Source organism: Mesoplodon mirus (assembly GCF_964341445.2).
Source record: "Mesoplodon mirus genome assembly, chromosome: 6".
In the NCBI taxonomy this organism is placed as follows: domain Eukaryota; kingdom Metazoa; phylum Chordata; class Mammalia; order Artiodactyla; family Ziphiidae; genus Mesoplodon; species Mesoplodon mirus.
Window position 1 is genome coordinate 128,709,437 of NC_138982.1, and position 19,691 is coordinate 128,729,127.

A 19,691-nucleotide genomic window follows, 5' to 3' on the forward strand; every position below is an offset into this window, starting at 1 on the left:
TTGTTGTGGGCTTCCCTGGTGGCACAGTGGTTGGGAGTCCACCTGCCGATGCAGTGGACGCGGGTTTGTGCCCCCGTCCGGGAGGATCCCGCATGCCGCGGAGCGGCTGGGCCCGTGAGCCATGGCCGCTGAGCCTGTGCGTCCGGAGCCTGTGCTCCGCAATGGGAGAGGCCACAACAGTGAGAGGCCCAAGTACTGCAAAAAACAAAACAAAACAAAAAAACAAAAATCGTTGTAAAGCACTTTGAGTCCCTTAGAGAAAGCCAGGATCACAAGATTTATCTGGTATTATTAATTGGAAAGTCTTTTGGCATTAGTCGAATCTCTGATTCCTTTGTAGTTCAACTGCTTTTCTGTGGCTTTCCCAATTACAGTCAATTTCCCTTTATACAATTGCAAGTGTGCAATGATGTCCTATCCTGTATCCCAAATGATGGTGCTATAATCAAATTAACCTGTTGGGTAGATGTAAAAAAAATTAGAAAAGTTTGAGGATTTTTAGCCTGCCTTAATTAAGGTGACTAAGGAAAACACTTAAGGTGGTTTGAGTGAAGAAAGATTATCCATGAGTGGCCAAAATCAATCAGTTACATAACCGAAGGGTTAAGTCCATGGCAAATGACATATGACATATAACACATGATGTTTTGGGCCTGCTAAGGCAAAAGAACAACTGGTTCCAGGATGAAAGAAACTTCTTAGTTTACATTGTTTGACACATAAACTTTTGAGTCTGTTTGGATGTTGGTGATCCAGTTTTACAGAAATTTCCACCAAAGGATACAAACTTTACGGATAATATCAGTGCCTCTTTATGGAGTAACTAAGAGATTGTACCAGGGCCTCTTCCATATGCTTTTGGGAGAATGAGAAAATGCGTGATTCTTTGAAATTTTCAGTCTTATTTTATTCTTTCAGGTTGAGGACTGATATAGGCTTTTGTTCTATTATGGCTTTTTGGAATTTTTTTATTAAAAAAATCCAGAGCATATAAATATTTATCTCATGGCTTAAGCTTTCATGACTCTAAAGATAAGTTTAAAATCGGATTGTACCTTTAGCCCTGCTCTCTCACCCCTGAGAGCTGGCCTTATACCTTGGAGCAGTAGGTTTGCATATCGAAATGCCAGCTTGACCCAGCTGCCTGCAAGCCCTTAATGTCAGGCCCGCAGCAGAATTCATTAATTTCTCTTTACAAGTTAGTAATTTCTTGTTATTCTCCTAAATGTTGCTAATTTCAGGTACACCCTTGCCATGAGGGGATTCTAGATCCCCAGTATTTTTAGCATAACCTGGCATGTGTATTATCATCATATACTGTCCTTGCTTTTCCAGAACCCATAGAAATGGTAGCCACGTTAAGTAGGCAGGTGTCATATCAACTCAGTTTACAGTTATCGAAGCAACCATTGAGTCAACAGAGAAACTGCTGACACAAGATAAACATTGACATTTTCAATTATATGATGCTAAATTTTCTTCAAGATGTTGGAGAGAGAATTAAAATGGAACAGAGGACAGAGTGTGGCAGGATCACAGGCCCACTTGGTCCCTCTCTATTTGAGGTGGGTCCCTTATTTAGTTCCTATCTTATTTTTATCTTTCTTATGTCATTGTTTTATTAATCTCACTTATACCCAGTGATTAAAAACTAGGCAAAGAAATTGTTCCCAATTAGCGGCCCTGGAGAACCATCTATAATCAATAGATAAAACTTGCTTAAGGCCAAGACACTAGTGGTATTAAGTTGTTGCTCTTGATTTGACTTTGAAAAAGTACTTTAAAAATAAATGAAGGCTTCCCTGGTGGTGCAGTGGTTGAGAGTCTGCCTGCCGATGCAGGGGACATGGGTTCGTGCCCCAGTCCGGGAAGATCCCACATGTGGGCCTGTGAGCCATGGCTGCTGAGCCTGCGTGTCTGGAGCCTGTGCTCCACAACGGGAAAGGCCACAACAGTGAAAGGCCCGCGTACGGCAAAAAAAAAGAAAAAAAATCAAACATAAAAAGTAAAGATAGTGACAGTCCCAATCCTTCACCCCGTCCCTATCTAAAAAGTAACTACTGTTTAATGCTTTTCTATGTCTACTTCTTGACTTTTTCCTGTGCATGCTTATACATAAGAATTTTCTGCTTTACTAGTGTATCTTGGTGAACTTTTTATGCCAGTACCTATTTTTCTACTACCAAATGACTTATTGCATGTTGTGGTTGTAATATTGTTTATTTAACCATCTACTGTTCTTGGCCACATATTTACCCTAAAATGCTGCAATGAACAGTCTTCTACATGGATACTGCAATTGCACTTATCACATATAATCCTAGAAGTGGACTTTGCAGGTATAAGAAAAGGCAAAAGTAAAATTTTCAACAAGCCCATTCCGATGTCTTATTAATAAGAGTCTGTTTCCCTGCACACACCCTTGTCAAAATGCAGTATTATCCTGCTTTTTCACTTTTGCCCAATAAGTTAAAAATATTAACTCATTGTTCTAAAAAAATGCATATTCCAAATTACAGTGGAATTTCAGCATTTTTTTTTTTTTTCGGTATGCGGGCCTCTCACTGCTGCGGCCTCTCCCGCCGCAGAGCACAGGCTCCCGATGCGCAGGCCCAGAGGCCACGGCCCACGGGCCGAGCCGCTCCACGGCACGCGGGATCCTCCCGGACCGGGGCACGAACCCACATCTGCCGCATTGGCAGGCGGGCTCCCAACCACTGCGCCACCAGGGAAGCCCTCAGCATATTTAAAAAAATACTCATTAGACACATTTTTCTTTGTGAATTCCTTTGCCTATTTTTCAAAGGCCTTTTCTCACTTCTTACTGATTTCTAGGGGCCCTTCACATTGGTTATAAATACTTACCTATTACAAATGTTGATATTGTCCCACAGTCAGTATCTCATCTTTGAACTTTATTTATAATTTTTATATTATTCAAACTATTTGAATTTTTATATAGCCAAATCTTTTAACTTTATGAATTTTGTTGTTTTTGCTTTTGAAAGCATTCCCCATTTTAAGATTAAGACATAAAATTCTCATATATTTTTATTAATACTTATATCATTTTTAATGCTTTTAATGTTTATTGAGCTTAGTTTTTAATGTCTGTACATAGCTAGCCTGTTATTCCAACATCACTTATTGAATTATTTTCTCCCCAATTTGAAATATCACCTTCTTTATCTTTTCATATTGATCTCTTTATCTAATTTTGGACCAGTGCCACACTATTTTTCGTATTTAGAATGATCATGTAAGTTCTTCCTCATTAGTCCTTTTTTCCAAACTTTACTTGGCTGTTTCACTTCATTTCATTTATTTCATAAGACATCCTTTTAGAATTTTGACTGGGAATTGTATAAAATTTATCTATAAATTTGGAGAGATCTTATACTTTATTGAGTCTTCCCATCCAGAACCAGTTTGCCTTTCTATTAATTTAGAGCTTCTTTTTCTTTCTTCAGTAAAAATTTACAGCATTCTTCATAAATGTATTGTACATCTCTTATTGGACTCAATTATAATATGTAATATTTTTCTTTGCTATTATGATGGAATCTTTAAATACATTCTAATTGGTTATTTCAGAGGTATAAAAGCTACTATTAATTCTCATATGTTGACCTTGCATCCACCTAACTAAACCCTCTGTCTGTTCTAAAAGTTTATTAACAGAGTCTTTGGGGTATTCTAGATGGACACTCACATTGTTTGATAGTAATAATAGTTCTTATTCTTTCCAATATTTACACTTATTTTTTTTTATTATAATAACGTTTTTTCAGTAAAAAACATTTTTCCTGTAATAGGTATTTATTGAGTCCAGAGTATCTCTTTTGCAGTGTTAAATTCCTTAACTATTTAGTGTTTCTTGTTTTCTCTTATTTGTGGTTAAGGTTCTAGATTGAACATTTCGTTGCTTTTGGGGTGTATTTTTCTCAGCCCAAATGAGAATCCCTGTTTGTCTGGCAGTTGATGCAACTCTGATGACCTCTGGTGAGTCTACAGGAGAAGAAGACCAAAGCGAGGAGAGGAAAGTGTGAAGGAGGCTTGACCTTTGGGAATGAGACTGCTCATACCTCCTGGCAGACAGAAACTCTCTCTCTTTCTTTTGCTCAATTGCCACCCTGGTTGTCTCACACCTCAGATTTCTTAGGAGGGGCTACTCATAGCTCTAACCTGGGGACCAATACAGTAAATGGGTGAGTGGGGAGTTGCTGTCTTATCTGTGTTACTCGTTAGTTTATTACCTAAAACACTATCATACTCTCCTTCCTGCCTCCACTGCCTCTGACAGTGGCGTTATTCCAGAGTTTTCCAGGGAAAGAGCACTATTTGGGGATGTTTTATTTGTCTTCTGAGAGGGGTTCCTCAGCTCTTTTGGATTATGTTGCCAGGCTATTTGCTGTTGCTCTATCACTGCTGGAGATCCCTCATTTTTCTTGTCTGCTGGCAACCTTATTTCCAATGTTGTCATGAATTTTCTAACTTCTGTTTTGGAGGGAATTTCCTTTTTGAATTGTATTTATGTTAGATCCTTTGGATTAATTCTTACCCTTGATTAGGAATAACGCTGTCCAGGCCTGCTAATTTGCTCAAGAACTTAGTGGAGATGTATTGGGGAGTGACTGGGAGCAGCATCTTATTCAATATTTAAAATAATTAAACAGGTTGTTTTTGCTGTAATAAGTTTCAGTGTATAACATATAGAAAATACAGAAAAATAAAAGGAATAATGCATAATCCTATCATGACAATTACTGTTAATATTTAGACATGTTAACCTTCAGTCTGTGCCTTGTGCATATTTTAACATTCTTGTGATTATATTCTCTATAGTATTTTGTATTTATTTTCAACTTATGTCTTAGCACATGTTTTCTATATTATTAGAAACATTAATGATTAAATACTTACTTTAATAATATCATGGGATATAATCAAATGGATCCTCCAAGGGTGATACTTCCCTGTGTTGGGCCATTTGGGTTAATTTGGTATTTGGCTCTTTATTTTTAAGAAATAAATTTTATTTATATATATTATTTAATTTTTGAGATAAAACTTGTAGTGAAATGTACCAATCCTAAATGAATAATTTGATGAGTTTTGATAAACGTTTACATTCAAGTAACCATAACCCCAACCAGATACAGAATATTTACTTGACTCATTTTAATAATGTAGTGATGAATACCTATAAGAAGCTTCCGTATATTTAGATTATTAGGCTATTCTCCTAGAAGTGAAATGATGTAGGCTCATTTTATGAAATTTTTGATGGACATTTTACCCAAATGCTTCCAAAGGGTGGGTCCATGCCCATTTTCACCAGGCAGTGGAGAGTGCCAGCATTATTCAGCCCTTTCTCTGTGACCCCCTTGACACATTTTGACTAGCCCCCAGCAGGAGATCTCCACCTTTTCTTCCTGAAAGCACATTGTGACTCTGTCATGATAATACCTACTTCCATCTGACCATGGCTATGTGTGCATATTTATGTATAAAAAATTGCTATTTCTGCTTCCAGTGGGCTTATAACACTCTCCACACAGACAACCACCTCTGCAGCCTGGCAGTGGTTATCAGTGGTACCACTTATTTGTGCCAGTGTTTTCCTGATGGAATCATGTCTCAGAGCTTCTCTGTCTTCTTTTGAAGAGACACTGTGTTTCTAATTGCATGGGCTCTAAAACTCATGAGCCCCGGTTAACCTCTCTTGCTCCAGTTGATGCCAACTCCTGTCCATTTTGCTTTCCTAGCTCTTCCCCTCTTTCCATTCCCATTCTCATTGCCTTATTTTAGCCCTTCAGGACCACTTACTTAAACAATTTCAGTTGATTCCTTTCTCCCTAACAAATCTGTCTAGGTCATGGCTGCCAGATCAACCATCCCAAAGTGTTTGATTATGCCACACTGCTGCTCAAAATATCTTCAAGAGTCTCCACTCAAAATCCGTATCCTGGCATTTCAGGTCTTCCACAGTCTTCCAGTTTGGTTTCTATCTTTCTCATGAAATCTCTATTCCAGCCAGACCAAACTACTTTTTATCCTCATATTTAACACAATTTTTGATTGTTCTCTGCTTTATTCAAGTCCTTGCCTTTCCTGGAGTGCTTTTTGTTCCTCCGTGATTTAAACTTCCAAATTTTATCTTTCCTTCAAAATCCAGTTTAAATGTCATTTCTTTCACAAAATCTCCCCTGTTAACCCCAGCAAAATAGTCTCTCTCCTCTCTCATCATAATACATTATTATTAAATTTTTGTTTCGTGTATTCTTTTCAGTCTGGAATTATAACAATTCATTGACTGTCTTAACTTTTTTGTTTAGACAGAAACTTCCGTAAGGGCAAGTTCCAGGTTTTAAAATGTTCATGTATGTTTTCAGTGCACAATAGCAGAAGCTCAGTAAATAAATGTTTTCTTTTCCAGCTTTGTTGTGGCATAATGGACAAATAAAATTGTAATATATTTAAGGTATATAATGTGATAATTTGATATGCTGTTGGAGGACGTCATCAAGAGAGTATGACAGCTGGTTTAGCTGTGAGCCAGACCAGGACAATTAGAAGTTCCTCACCTTCTCCCCGTGTCCTTGGAATTTACATTCACCCACTCTTCCCACAGTAGAAATCATTTTCAAGGACACAGCCTTGAGAAAGCAAGGTGGTGTTGAGACCGTCTGGACTGTGTGTGTGACTGAACCCCGTTAAGGCCTCTATATAAACTTTTAAGGTTCTGGCGAGTGGGTGTGAAGATCTACTCATCTTGTATCTGCCCAAGGCAAGTCTTATATGTAAATTCTCTTGCTTATTATTATTTTTTAAAAGTTCATTGTATATTTTAATCACACACACAAAACATTTAATACATGGAAGGTGGGTTCTAGCCTTAGATAATTACAAACAGCTTTCTTGCTTCCACACAATCTTTCAGGGCAAGGGACACATCTTCATCTTGCATCGTTATCCCACACATAGCAATATTTAAAACCTTCCCCAGGGTCTTCCCCACTCCCTAAATTTAAAAAGGCTTCCCTATTAAATCATGTCATCATCATGACCACCAAAGTCTCTCCCCAAAACCTTCCCAGATTCCACCTCATGGAAGATATCTCCCTATTTAGAACCAGAAATCTAAAGCTTCTATCAGATAATAATTTACGTTTATGTTACACATTTTTCCACAACTATGTCCCCAACACAGTGCTGTACACAACATATTGGCTGCATTAAGGAATGTTTGAATAGTAAATAAAAATGAAGCATGAATTATAATCACCACCTGAATTGTATTCTTGAGTTCAGTGGTTGAAAGTCACACAGACTTGCATCTAAATCCTTGCTCCAGATTATATTAGCGCTTTGACTTAAGCAGTTTTTATGTCCTCAGTCTCAGATTCTTCATCTGAAAATTGGTTATGATGGTAGTAGAGCAGTTCTTTTTTTTTTTTTTTTGAAGTTTTGAATTTAATTTTATTTATTTTTTTATACAGCAGGTTCTTATTAGTCATCAATTTTATATACATTAGTGTATACATGTCAATCCCAATCACCCAATTAATCACACCACCATTCCCACCCCCCCGCGGCTTTCCCCCCTTGGTGTCCATATGTTTGTTCTCTACATCCACGTCTCCACTTCTGCCCTGCAAACTGGTTCATCTGTACCATTTTTCTAGGTTCCACATACATGCGTTAATATACGATATTTGTTTTTCTCTTTCTGACTTACTTCACTCTGTATGACAGTCTCTAGATCCATCCACGTCTCAACAAATGACCCAATTTTGTTCCTTTTCATGGCCGAGTAATATTCCGTTGTATATATGTGCCACATCTTCTATATCCATTCGTCTGTCGATGGGCATTTAGGTTGCTTCCATGAGGGGGCTATTGTAAATAGTGCTGCAATGAACATTGGGGAGCATGTGTCTTTTTGAATTATGGTTTTCTCTGGGTATATGCCCAGTAGTGGATTGCTGAATCATATGGTAATTCTATTTTTAGTTTTTTAAGGAACCTCCATACTGTTCTCCATAGTGGCTGTATCAATTTACATTCCCACCAACAGTGCAAGAGGGTCCCCTTTTCTCCACACCCTCTCCAGCATTTGTTGTTTGTAGATTTTCTGATAATACCCATTCTAACTGGTGTGAAGTGATACCTCACTGTAGTTTTGATTTGCATTTCTCTAATAATTAGTGATGTTGAGCAGCTTTTCATGTGCTTCTTGGACATCTGTATGTCTTCTTTGGGGAAATGTCTATTTAGGTCTTCTGCTCATTTTTGGATTGGGTTGTTTGTTTCTTTAATATTGAGCTGCATGAGCTGTTTATATATTTTAGAGATTAATCCTTTGTCCATTGATTCATTTGCACATATTTTCTCACATTCTGAGGGTTGTCTTTTCGTGCTGTTTATGGTTTCCTTTGCTGTGCAAAAGCTTTTAAGTTTCATTAGGTCCCATTTGTTTATTTTTGTTTTTATTTCCGTTACTCTAGGAGGTGGATCAAAAAAGATCTCGCTGTGATTTATGTCATAGAGTGTTATTCCTATGTTTTCCTCTAAGAGTTTTATAGTGTCCAGTCTTACATTTTGGTGTCTAATCCATTTTGAGTTTATTTTTGTGTATGGTGTTAGGGAGTGTTCTAATTTCATTCTTTAACATGTAGCTGTCCAGTTTTCCCAGCACCAGTTATTGAAGAGAGTGTCTTTTCTCCATTCTATATCCTTGCCTCCTTTGTCATAGATTAGTTGACCATAGGTTCATGGGTTTACCTCTGGGCTTTCTATCTTGTTGCATTGATGTATGTTTTTGTGCCAGTACCATATTGTCTTGATTACTGTAGCTTTGTAGAATAGTCTGAAGTCAGGGAATCTGATTCCTCCAACTCTGTGTTTTTCCCTCAAGACTGCTTTGGCTTTTCGGGGTCTTTTGTGTCTCCATACAAATTTTAAGATTTTTTGTTCTAGTTCCATAAAAAATGCCATTGGCAATTTGATAGGGATTGCATTGAATCTGTAGATTGCTTTGGGTAGTATAGTCATTTTCACAATACTGATTCTTCCAATCCAAGAATATGGTATATCTCTCCATCTGTTGGTATCATCTTTAAGTTCTTTCATCAGTGTCTTATAGTTTTCTGCATACAGCTCTTTTGTCTCCCTAATTAGGTTTATTCCTATGTATTATATTATTTTTGTTGCAATGGTAAATGGGAGTGTTTCCTTAATTTCTCTTTCAGATTTTTCATCATTAGTGTATAGGAATGCTAGAGTTTTCTGTGCATTAATTTTTTGTATCCTTCAACTTTACAAATTCACTGATTAGCTCTAGTAGTCTTCCGGTGGCATTTTTAGAATTCTCTATGTATAGTATCATGTCATCTGCAAACAGTGACAGTTTTACTTCTTCTTTTCCAAATTGTATCCCTTTTATTTCTTTTTCCTCTCAGATTGCTGAGGCTAGGACTTCCAAAACTGTGTTGAGTAATAGCCATGAGACTGGACATCCTTGTCTTGTTCCTGATCTTAGAGGAAATGCTTTCAGTTTTTCACCATTGAGAATGATGTTTGCTGTGTGTTTGTCATATATGGCCTTTATTATGTTGAGGTAGGTTCCCTCTATGCCCACTTTCTGGAGAGTTTTTTTATCATAAATGGGTGTTCAATTTTGTCAAAAGCTTTTTCTGCATCTATTGAGATGATCATATGGTTTTTATTCTTCAATTTTTTAATATGGTGTATCACATTGATTGATTTGCATATACTGAAGATTCCTTGCATCCCTGGGATAAACCCCACTTGATCATGGTGTATGATCCTTTTAATGTGTTGTTGGCTTCTGTTTGCTAGTATTTTGTTGAGGATTTTGCATCTATAGTCATCAGTGATACTGGTCTGTAATTTTCTTTTTTTGTAGTATCTTTGTCTGGTTTGGTATCAGGGTGATGGTGGCCTCATAGAATGAGTTTGGGAGTGTTACTTCCTCTGCAATTTTCTGGAAGAGTCTGAGAAGGATGAGTGTTAGCTATTCTATAAATGTTTAATAGAATTCACTATGGTCTATGGGCAGTTTTGCCTGCTCCCTTTGCACTGAATCCGGGTGTCAAGGTGCAGGGTGTGTGTGTGTGTGTGTGTGTGTGTGTGTGTGTGTGTGTGTGTACTTGGTTACTCCGGCACCTGTTTAAGAACTGCTTCCTTGTTTGCTGTAGTCCTGAGGGACTTGTGCATGCAAGTCCTGTTGACTATCACCTGGGATGTTTGGAGGCCAGGCCCTCAGGTGGCTGCTATAAAACTCGGAGCACTAGGTATGTGGACAAGCATCTTCCAGGGAGATACTGGACACGTGGTTTTATTGTTGGGGCAAACTGGAGCGGGGAGAGGGAAGTGCCCACCAGCCCATTGAGTCTCTGGGGAGGATCGCAGTCATCACCCAGATGCCTACTAATTAGAAGCTAGACTCTCAGGCAGTGGCTTATAAAGTATGCTGTCAAACCCTTCTCGGGGAAGGTCGGGCGGGGGGCGGGCCTTTTTGTCTGTTCTCTCTGCACTGCGGTGAGTTCTCCTGTGTCCTGTTAACAACTCTTTCTTGGTTTGCTACAGTCCTGTGGGACTTGGTTGAACAAAACCTCACTGGCTATCAGAGGTAGGGGACTTGGGTGTCATCCCTCTGTGGGAGGCTTAAAAGTTGGGGAGCTAGATATGGGGTCCAAACCCTTTTCTCCTCAGGAGAAGCTAAGAGTTTGGGATTCCCTCCCAATTGTATGTTGCTGTGCCAGGTGAATTTATGGCAAGAGTGTGTCTCAGCCTTTCCTGTTTCGATGTATTTTTTAAAATTTATTTATTCATTATTTATTTTTGGCTGTGTTGGGTCTCTGTTGCTGCGTGCAGGCTTTCTCTAGTTGCGGTGAGCGGGGGCTACTCTTCGTTATGGTGAGCGGGTTTCTCATTGCGGTGGCTTCTCCTATTGCGGAGCGCGGGCTCTAGGCACACAGGCTTCCGTAGCTGTGGCACGTGGGCTCAGTAGTTGTGGCGTGCGGGCTTAGTTGCTCTGCGGCATGTGGGATCTTCCTGGACCAGGGCTCGAACCCGTGTCCCCTGCATTTGCAGGCGGATTCTTAACCACTGTGCCACCAGGGAAGTCCCTGGATGTGTTTTCTTAGGTGTCTGATGTGTAGCAGTCACTTGGCTAGTGCCTGAATCTCTCAGAGGGATTTGCTTTGTGTGTGTAGCTGTACATTTGGTGCATCCGTGAGAAGATGGAAATTCAGGAGCCTCCTATGTCACCATCTGGGTCTGGAGTAGTAAATAAATGTCTGTTGACTAAGTGAGCCATAATGGGGAGAGGGAATGGGATTTGGACCAGAGATATAACTTATTTTAATTTCTCAGGAAAGCAACATCAATCTAGCATTTGTCCTTTTAAGAAAGGAGTTCCCATTTGAGACAAATAGCAAGCTCTTTAAAAAATTCAAGGGCTGGGGCTTCCCTGGTGGCACAGTGGTTGAGAGTCTGCCTGCTGATGCAGGCGACATGGGTTCGTGCCCTGGTCCGAGAAGATCCCACATGCTGCGGAGCGGCTGGGCCCGTGAGCCATGGCTGCTGAGCCTGCGCATCCGGAGCCTGTGCTCCGCATCGGGAGAGGCCACAACAGTGAGAGGCCCGCGTATGGCAAAAATAAATAAATAAATAAATAAATAAATAAATAAATAAATAAATAAAAAATTCAAGGGCTGATACACTTCTGTGGGATATTCTGGTTTGACTTCCAAATCACCTCTGGGTCAAGGCAGTGGAGATAGTTTAGAGCTTAAAATAGAAACACATAGGTCAGTAGAGAGGTAGGTCTTCTCGTATTGTGGCAAAACGTACAGGAAAATGGAATTAGCATCTGCCTGTAGTATTTCACGTCCCCCATGCCTAAAGGTAAACTTTCTGTTGTCTTAACCTCTTTTGACCTGGGATAGCCATATTACATAAATATTTATTAGAATAGCTCAGAGCACTACGTTTTCATCTGCTAATATGGTAGATTTTCAGGATAGGGTCCCTTTTTTAAACTTTTTATTTGATATTGGAGTATAGTTGATTAACCGTGTTAATCAGGTGTACAGCAGAGTGATTCAGTTTTACATATACATGTATCTACTCTTATTCAAATTATTTCCCATTTAGATTGGGATCTAATATTCTCTAAACTTAGTTTTGTGTGTGTCTGTGTGTGTGCGCGTGCGTGTTCCACATCCCATAGAGTCATCTCAACAACACTTGCTTTTTTCTGGCCTCGCCTTGAGGCTTGTGGGTGCCTAATTCCCTGACCAGGGATTGAACCCAGGCCCTTGGCAGTCAAAGCGCAGAGTCCTGATCACTGGACCACCAGGGAATTCCCTCAGTAACACTTTTAATGTAGTTTTTGTTTATTTTTAACCTTCCTCTTTAATTCCCTTCCACTATCACAATTAAACTATACAAAACTCTTACTGTGCAAGATATGCCCATTATGTTGCCAGCTCTTCTACGATGTTTGTAGAATATGTCAGCACCCTATAGTGAATTGGCATTGTTTCACTATCCTACTTACTATCAAAGAAATGAAACAAATGCCCCCCCAAGCAAATAATCTAACCCCCTCAATAACATTCACAAGATGGAAAATGTATTCATGACAAGAGCTGAGCATAAGGGAAAAATGTGCCACAGACTCATCGTGGGGGACAGCGGAGATGCACTGCCCCCAACTTTTCTCACTTCCTCACTCTCCACCTGCACCACCCATCTGAATAAATTGGCCTCATGGAGAGGGAGGGGCCAGCAAAGAGCACACCTGCAGACTGCACCGCTTAGTGAGAGGTTGCTAGGGAAGCAGTTTTTGAAAAACAGGGGAGGAGAATCGTCAAGGTTTGTCTCCTCATGAAATTTGCCCAACAGAACAGATCATGCATTTGGGTATATCATGCTCCAAGTATCTTCTTCTGGCACTTTTCTCCCACATCTCAAGGCTTTCGGAATTTTGCTGCAACTTATCCTTTTAAGAGGCTTTTCCTCTCACATGTTTCTCCATTGAATGTTAGTCCTGAAAGGGGAGAGATTATGTTTAAAATGTCCACTCAGGACTGATTTGCTTAGAATCAAGCCAGTCAGGACAGCCAGCCCCTCTAGCATCTTCCCTCACTCTCCTTCTTCATTTTGAGGGCTGCATCCCTCCTGTTCTTCAGATTGTCTGAAGTTGGAAGAGGGTTTGGCGTTGTTCAGAAGGCTTGGGTCAAGCTCAGAGGGCACTTGGCTTTTTCTGGAAATGGCCTGTGGAATCACATGAATTTTGAAGGTGTAGAAAGGCAAGGAAAAATGTGATGTGGATGTGATCGTGATGTACTGTCCATGCAACTACCTGGTCTCCTAGAATTTTGGGGACGTTTTGTCTTGAAAAGTGGGTGAGCATTTAAGGCTAGCAAGTGAAATCTTCACCCAGAAGAGTCCATTAGCAGAGGCCATCATACTGACTTACATTGTATAGTGCTTCTAACATTTAATCCTTACCACCCGAGGAAGTAACTAGTATTATCTTTATTTCTTATTTGATTCAACCAAAGCTCAGAGAAGTCACACGTGTGATAAGTGATAAGTAATGGCGTCTGAAGGAAATCTGGAGCTCCCACTCTTGTCTATAGGTTTTTCTAGTATCTAATCTCCCTATCAAGAAAAAAAAAATCCTTCTCTAAAGTACATAGCCTTGATTTCTCTGAAATAGTGTATAGTAAGGAAGCAGGATGAGGGTGATTGGTGACAGTATTTGTATACACAGAAGGAGAGAGAATACTTCTTTAGATTCAGAGTCTCTGGTGTAAATTGAGCTGCTTCTTTGATTTTATTTCATAGCTAAATGATACTAGTGAATGTTATAAATGTCCTAATCCAAGATCTCATCTCCAATTCCCTGCCATAAGCTCTAAAACAAAGAGGGCTTATCATTTGCTTTAATAGACTTTGCTCTGTGTGTACCCAAAGACAGCAAAATTCCAATTAAAAGAGTATCGATTGCTCATAAATTAATGCCATCCATTCAAAATCAATGGTCACTGAACTCCTTTCAATGATTTTTTTATTGTGAGCCCTCTTGGCCCTTATACTTTGCTTATTAAATGTTCCACTGTAATTGTATGCCCAATTAATATGGACGATTCCTTCACTATTAATATATAGTTTTCGGATTTTAGTCTAGTTAACACTGTTAGTCATTGCAAATGAAAGCCAGTGGACTCTTACAAACCCAAATGCCTTCCCTTGCCTGCCTTCAGAGATAATTTATATGCCCTCATTCCTCTGAGCTTAAAGCAGGTAAACATCTTCAGTTAAGCTGAACAGAAAAATAGAAATTCTCTGGAATAGCAAGAAAACAGAACAAAAAACCCAAACCAGGAAAATAAAACAGAGAACATGAACTATGTCATAGAGAAGTTATGACTGAATCAACGGGGGATATAATTTCATTGCCTGTGAGGCAAAATCATGACCAAACGTGCTTAGGGACACAGGCTATTTTACTTCTGTGAGGAGCTCCCCTAGAGCATCATGCTAATTAAATCTGAAAGAGAGACACTTCGAGAGGCAACCAAGTGTCAGGTTGAAGTCTGGCAGTGGAGTAAGAGAAGCTGGGTGAGCTCAAGGAACACATTTCAGAAGACAGATGTGATCACTGTGTGAGGCTGGGGGAAATTGATCTTCCAGTTCAGTGGCTGGCCCGGGACTGTGAAATAACCTGTGGCCCATCAAGATATTTTTGTGACTCATGCTAATACTTCAGACTCAAAGGATTGCACATCCCACTTCTTCCCACTGGTGTCACAGTTAAAGGCCATTAAGGATAAGCAATCAAGCAGATTCTGCCGACTTTGGCACTTCTATTCTGAAGAGAATTGTTCATTTATTTAACTAGTGTCTGCTTTCTGCACGAGGGGGGCTCCTTCATGGCTCGGTGTGGGTGGGAGAGAAGGCAGAATCCTAAGAGAGAAGGGTATCCAGTGGAATTATTCCTTAGGGACCAGGAGACTCAGGATCTAATCTCAGCTCTGTCACAAATTGATGGCAGGTTGTTTAATTTCTCTGTGTTTGCTTCTCTATAAATAAAGTTGTACCAAATAGCCATATCCCTTCTAGATTTAAATTTTTTTCTACTATAAGATCTAGGATAGTATCCTCCAACTGTACTCTTGTACTTCCTAAAATAATTTTTAAAAGGTTTGTACCCCCCCCATATTTTTAAGTCCACATGTCATACGTTTAGTTACAAAGGATGTAGTTTCTAACATATTGTATGTTGCATAGGGTTTTTAATGTATTTTAATAAAAACTGTAGACCTGTAGATTTAGCTTATCCAGCTTATGGTACATGCTGCCACATCATCTAATTAACAAAGCCAGTGCTTATTGTCAAATCATTCAGCCAAGTCAGACTTCGTTTTCATTAGAAAAGTCTGAGTTTATTTTTTTCATTCAAATACATTTGTTAACATGCAACCTGGTGACAGCCATCTCATTTTAGAATACAAATTCTAGGATGATTAAATAAATAATTCAATACTCAAAAAACTAGTTAGCTAGCTAGCTAATGCAGGAAGCCTTGCCATGAGTATTTCATAATTTGTACTTTAAGGACTGACCTTCAAGAGCAATATGGTCTCCCAGTGTTCTTTTGCGTGGTGTCAGGTTGGCTAGTAAACTTTGGGGCAAGATATCGTGGTAGGTCTCAGGATTAGTGAGAGGTATTCCTTTCTTCTGTAAAGTGAGAGAACAGTGATTTTGAGATGAGAGGCAGAAAAAGAAAACTAGCAGCCAGCAGGCACATTATTGGGCACATTTATTGTAGAAAGGATACATGTGGAAGTTGAGGATCTGGAAATGGATTCACGTAAAACCACCATGATGCATATCTGCTGGGAAGCCTTCATGTCCCCCTGCCAAGGAGCATAAAGCCCAGATGCACAGAGGAGGGGTAGGAAGTATGATACTTTCCATTGTTATTTCACACCAGCTTATCAGTAGGGCCAATATTGCAAATACTGTCCTTTGTGAGGGTCAGCAATCCTCAGACCTGGTGTATACTCCCCTTTGAAATGAGTTGTCCATTGCAAGACTTTCTATGATCAAATTTCCAGGTGTGTTATTAGGGTATTGTCACCTTATCAGCTAACATTTACTGAGACTAATTTGCAGGTGCTTGTGGGAATATAAAATATAATTTATGCAATCTATGCAATTTCTGGTTCTCCAGAAATCAGAATGTCTAGAGTCAAAATAAGGTACTGGTTAAAAGTGATGACTCTGGAATCATTTGCCCTGGGTTTGAATGGTGTCTCTGCAATTTTACTTGTATGATCAGGGATAGCTTCAGTTTTCTCATCTGTTAAAATGGAGAAAAGGATACCTTTCCCGAAGTGCTTGTTCTCTTTTCTCCATCTGCCCTCTTCCCCCACTCCCACATCCATTGTTTCATCTTCTCTGCTCTGGTCAATTCTTTGGGAAGGAGATGCCTGCAGACCACATTATCAAGGTTTCCATACCAGTTGGTTGGCCTCCATTTGTTGCCAAAGAGAGGCACCAGTGGAGATCAGAGGGTGAAGGAAGAGAGAGGTGGGCTGTCTCTCATCCTGCTGTGGGCCGTATTTTATGCAATAGCTGAGTCCCGTGGCTACTGTTCTGCTGATGGTCCTGGCTTCATATTTCCAAATCTAATCCTCTCATACCACCCCCACCTCTTGTGTCTTGAGGCCTAGGGGTGGTAACGTCTTCTCACTATTTCCGGTCTCTGACCATATCATGAGAAAGACTTTTTAGCCATTTGAATTGGATTCTGATTCCTGATGGGACCCCAGATGATAAAAGGTTATTATTCTTTCATTCTTCAACAAATATTTATTGAGTTTATGATAACTCAGTAAATTCTGTTGTGTTTATTGCTGTAGCCCTAGGCATATACTATGGGATCAATAAATATTTGTTGAAAGAATATTTACCATGTACACACTATACTGGGCCCTGGTGATTAAACGGTGAACAAGACAGACAAACTTTCTGACCTAATGAAGCGTTTTTTCAATTTAACCATGAGGATTGAGTGAGATCATATGAAACAGTGTTAAGCCTGGCACCTGCTTACTGAGTTAACCCATCCAAGAAACAAGCTTGGCCTTTTTCCTCGTCTGTCAGCTGGTCATAAAAGACCCTTCCATGTGGCCAAAGGTGTGAGCTAAGGGAGAGGTGATGCAGTGACAATTGTGGATTACATAATAGTCTAGGTCACCTGATTAGGCGGCTTACTTGTGTTTGCTGGGTGAGTGTGCATCTAGTCCATTTTACAGTGGACTGCTGAACCTGCTTTTTTTTTATTAAAAAAAATTTTTTTTTGGCTGCGTTGACTTGCAGGATCTTAGTTCCCCAACCAGGGATAGAACCCACACCCTCAGCAGTGAAAGCGTGGATTCCTAACCACTTGGGAATTCCCCCTGCCCAACCTTTTACCTTAGTGGATGTGACAGAACCCAGGTCTTGATGCTCCAGCCACGTGATCACTTGGGGTCCTACAGTCAGATAATAAAAGGGCAATGCTAGAAGCTGCTTTTGGAGTGTTGTATAGTTCTTTACTGGAGACTGTATGGCTTGCTCTAGAACGCTGTGGGCCTACATTGTGATTCTGCTATTTGAAACAGTCATAAACTCCACATGGTTCCTTTTCCACCACAGAGGCCTCTGGGACCATAGGGTCGGCCAGGTTATATGACCCAAGAGACAGGGCTGAATGATCCCAGACTGGACCTGCTCTTGGCTTCTCTGAAAGCTACCAGCCTTCCTTGTCAGCTGCCAAATAGATCAAAATAGTATTCCCAAATGAGGAAATGTGCTGCCTCTAGAACCTGAAAACGTTTATAAGGCAACATGCCTCTGTCTTAGGAGGTTCGATGAGCAATAATTTGCCCTTAACTTCAGAAGTGATGTTCTGGCAAAGCCCCGGCTCCTGGACTCCTGGACACATCATTGATGTGGTGGCCTCCTGAGACTGCCATAGGATTTATGTTCTATACTCTGTCACATGTGTCTTAACCAAGGGCTCCACTGTATGTGCCACTTCCTGTTCATCTGGTTTGATTAATATAATGTCATTTATACACTGGACCAATGTGATGTTGTGCAAAAAGACAGTCCAGGCCTCTTCAGACCACATTATAACAAGAGTGAGAGGATGTATATTATTATTAGATGTCTACCATAGATGTATACCATTTTCTGTTCTATGTGAATACAAAATGCTTCTGATCCTCTTCAGGTTAGGGAGAGAAAAGAATGCAAAACTGTCAGATGAAACATAGCATACCCTGTGTGTTAACCTGTGATACCAAAGGTATCCTATCTAGCACAGCAGCTGCCGTTGGGCTCATACTTGTTTAATTCGGTAGCAGCTTATTATCCTCCACCATAATTAATTTGGTGGTTGAGAAGCCTGACTAGTGATTAAATTAAGAACTCACAGAGACCACCATCCCTGCCTTCTTTAAACTGTGAAGGTGGCAATGCCTCCCCACCACTCTGCTTTTGTTTTGATTTACTATCTTGGTCAAGGAGGGAGCAGTTTCAGACCTTTCACTTGGCCTTCTCCACTAAGATAGCTTACATCACATATTAAGGAACCAATGTGATATATTTGGAGTCTGGTAGAAATGACCACTGGATGGGTTCACGGACCTAGTGAATGAACTATGAGAGAGACCTAGGCTAGGACTTCATTCATTACTGGTCTTTATGTGCCCCAACAAGGGGACCATGGTGATGCTTTGGGTCCCTGGGTATCAATCCAATTTAGAATCTTTCAATTCTTCAAAGGTCTGGGCATTCCTTTGTCCTCAATTCACGGTTACTTTAGTAAATGGCATTAGCCTCTTGGAAGAAGGACTTGGGAACTTACTACTGAATATACTTACTATGGTGTTTCAGACTCTTTCTTCAAAGGGTAACTGGTCTTTCTATAGTCAGTGAGTTGTAGGGTCTGAGAACAGGCTCATATCTAGAAATTGAGCAAGAGATACCCAGTTCATTTTTGATTTTTTGGTGTTTTTTTTTTTCTTTTTTTTTTTTTTGCAGTACTTGGGCCTCTCACTGTTGTGGCCTCTCCCATTGCGGAGCACAGGCTCCGGACGTGCAGGCTTAGCAGCCATGGCTCACGGGCCTAGCCGCTCCGCGGCATGTGGGATCTTCCCGGACTGGGGCACAAACCCGTGTCCCCTGCATCGGCAGGCGGACTCCCAACCACTGCGCCACCAGTGAAGCCCCAATTCTATTCTTATAGTTGCCTTTTTCCTCCTCTCTCTCAAACACTAGATACACTGCATTGGCTAGTGCTTTGCCTTCCAGTGCTATCACATCCTCTGTACGAGTGAAAGTTTGAACAATTGCACTGCTATAGCATGCCAGATCCTATTTGCTACCTTCCGCTACCTACTGTCCTCATTGCCAGCCAGCTGGCAGGTGATCCAGCTCCCAAATCCCAATTTAGTGTCTTCTTCCTGGAACCACTCTGGGCATCAACCCACTTAAACTAGGTTCCTTGGAAAGATTCTGAGATAAGGAGCTGCAGACAGCACTAGAAGGTTTGTTGGGGAGTGTTCTTGGGAAATACACTGGTAAGGAATTCA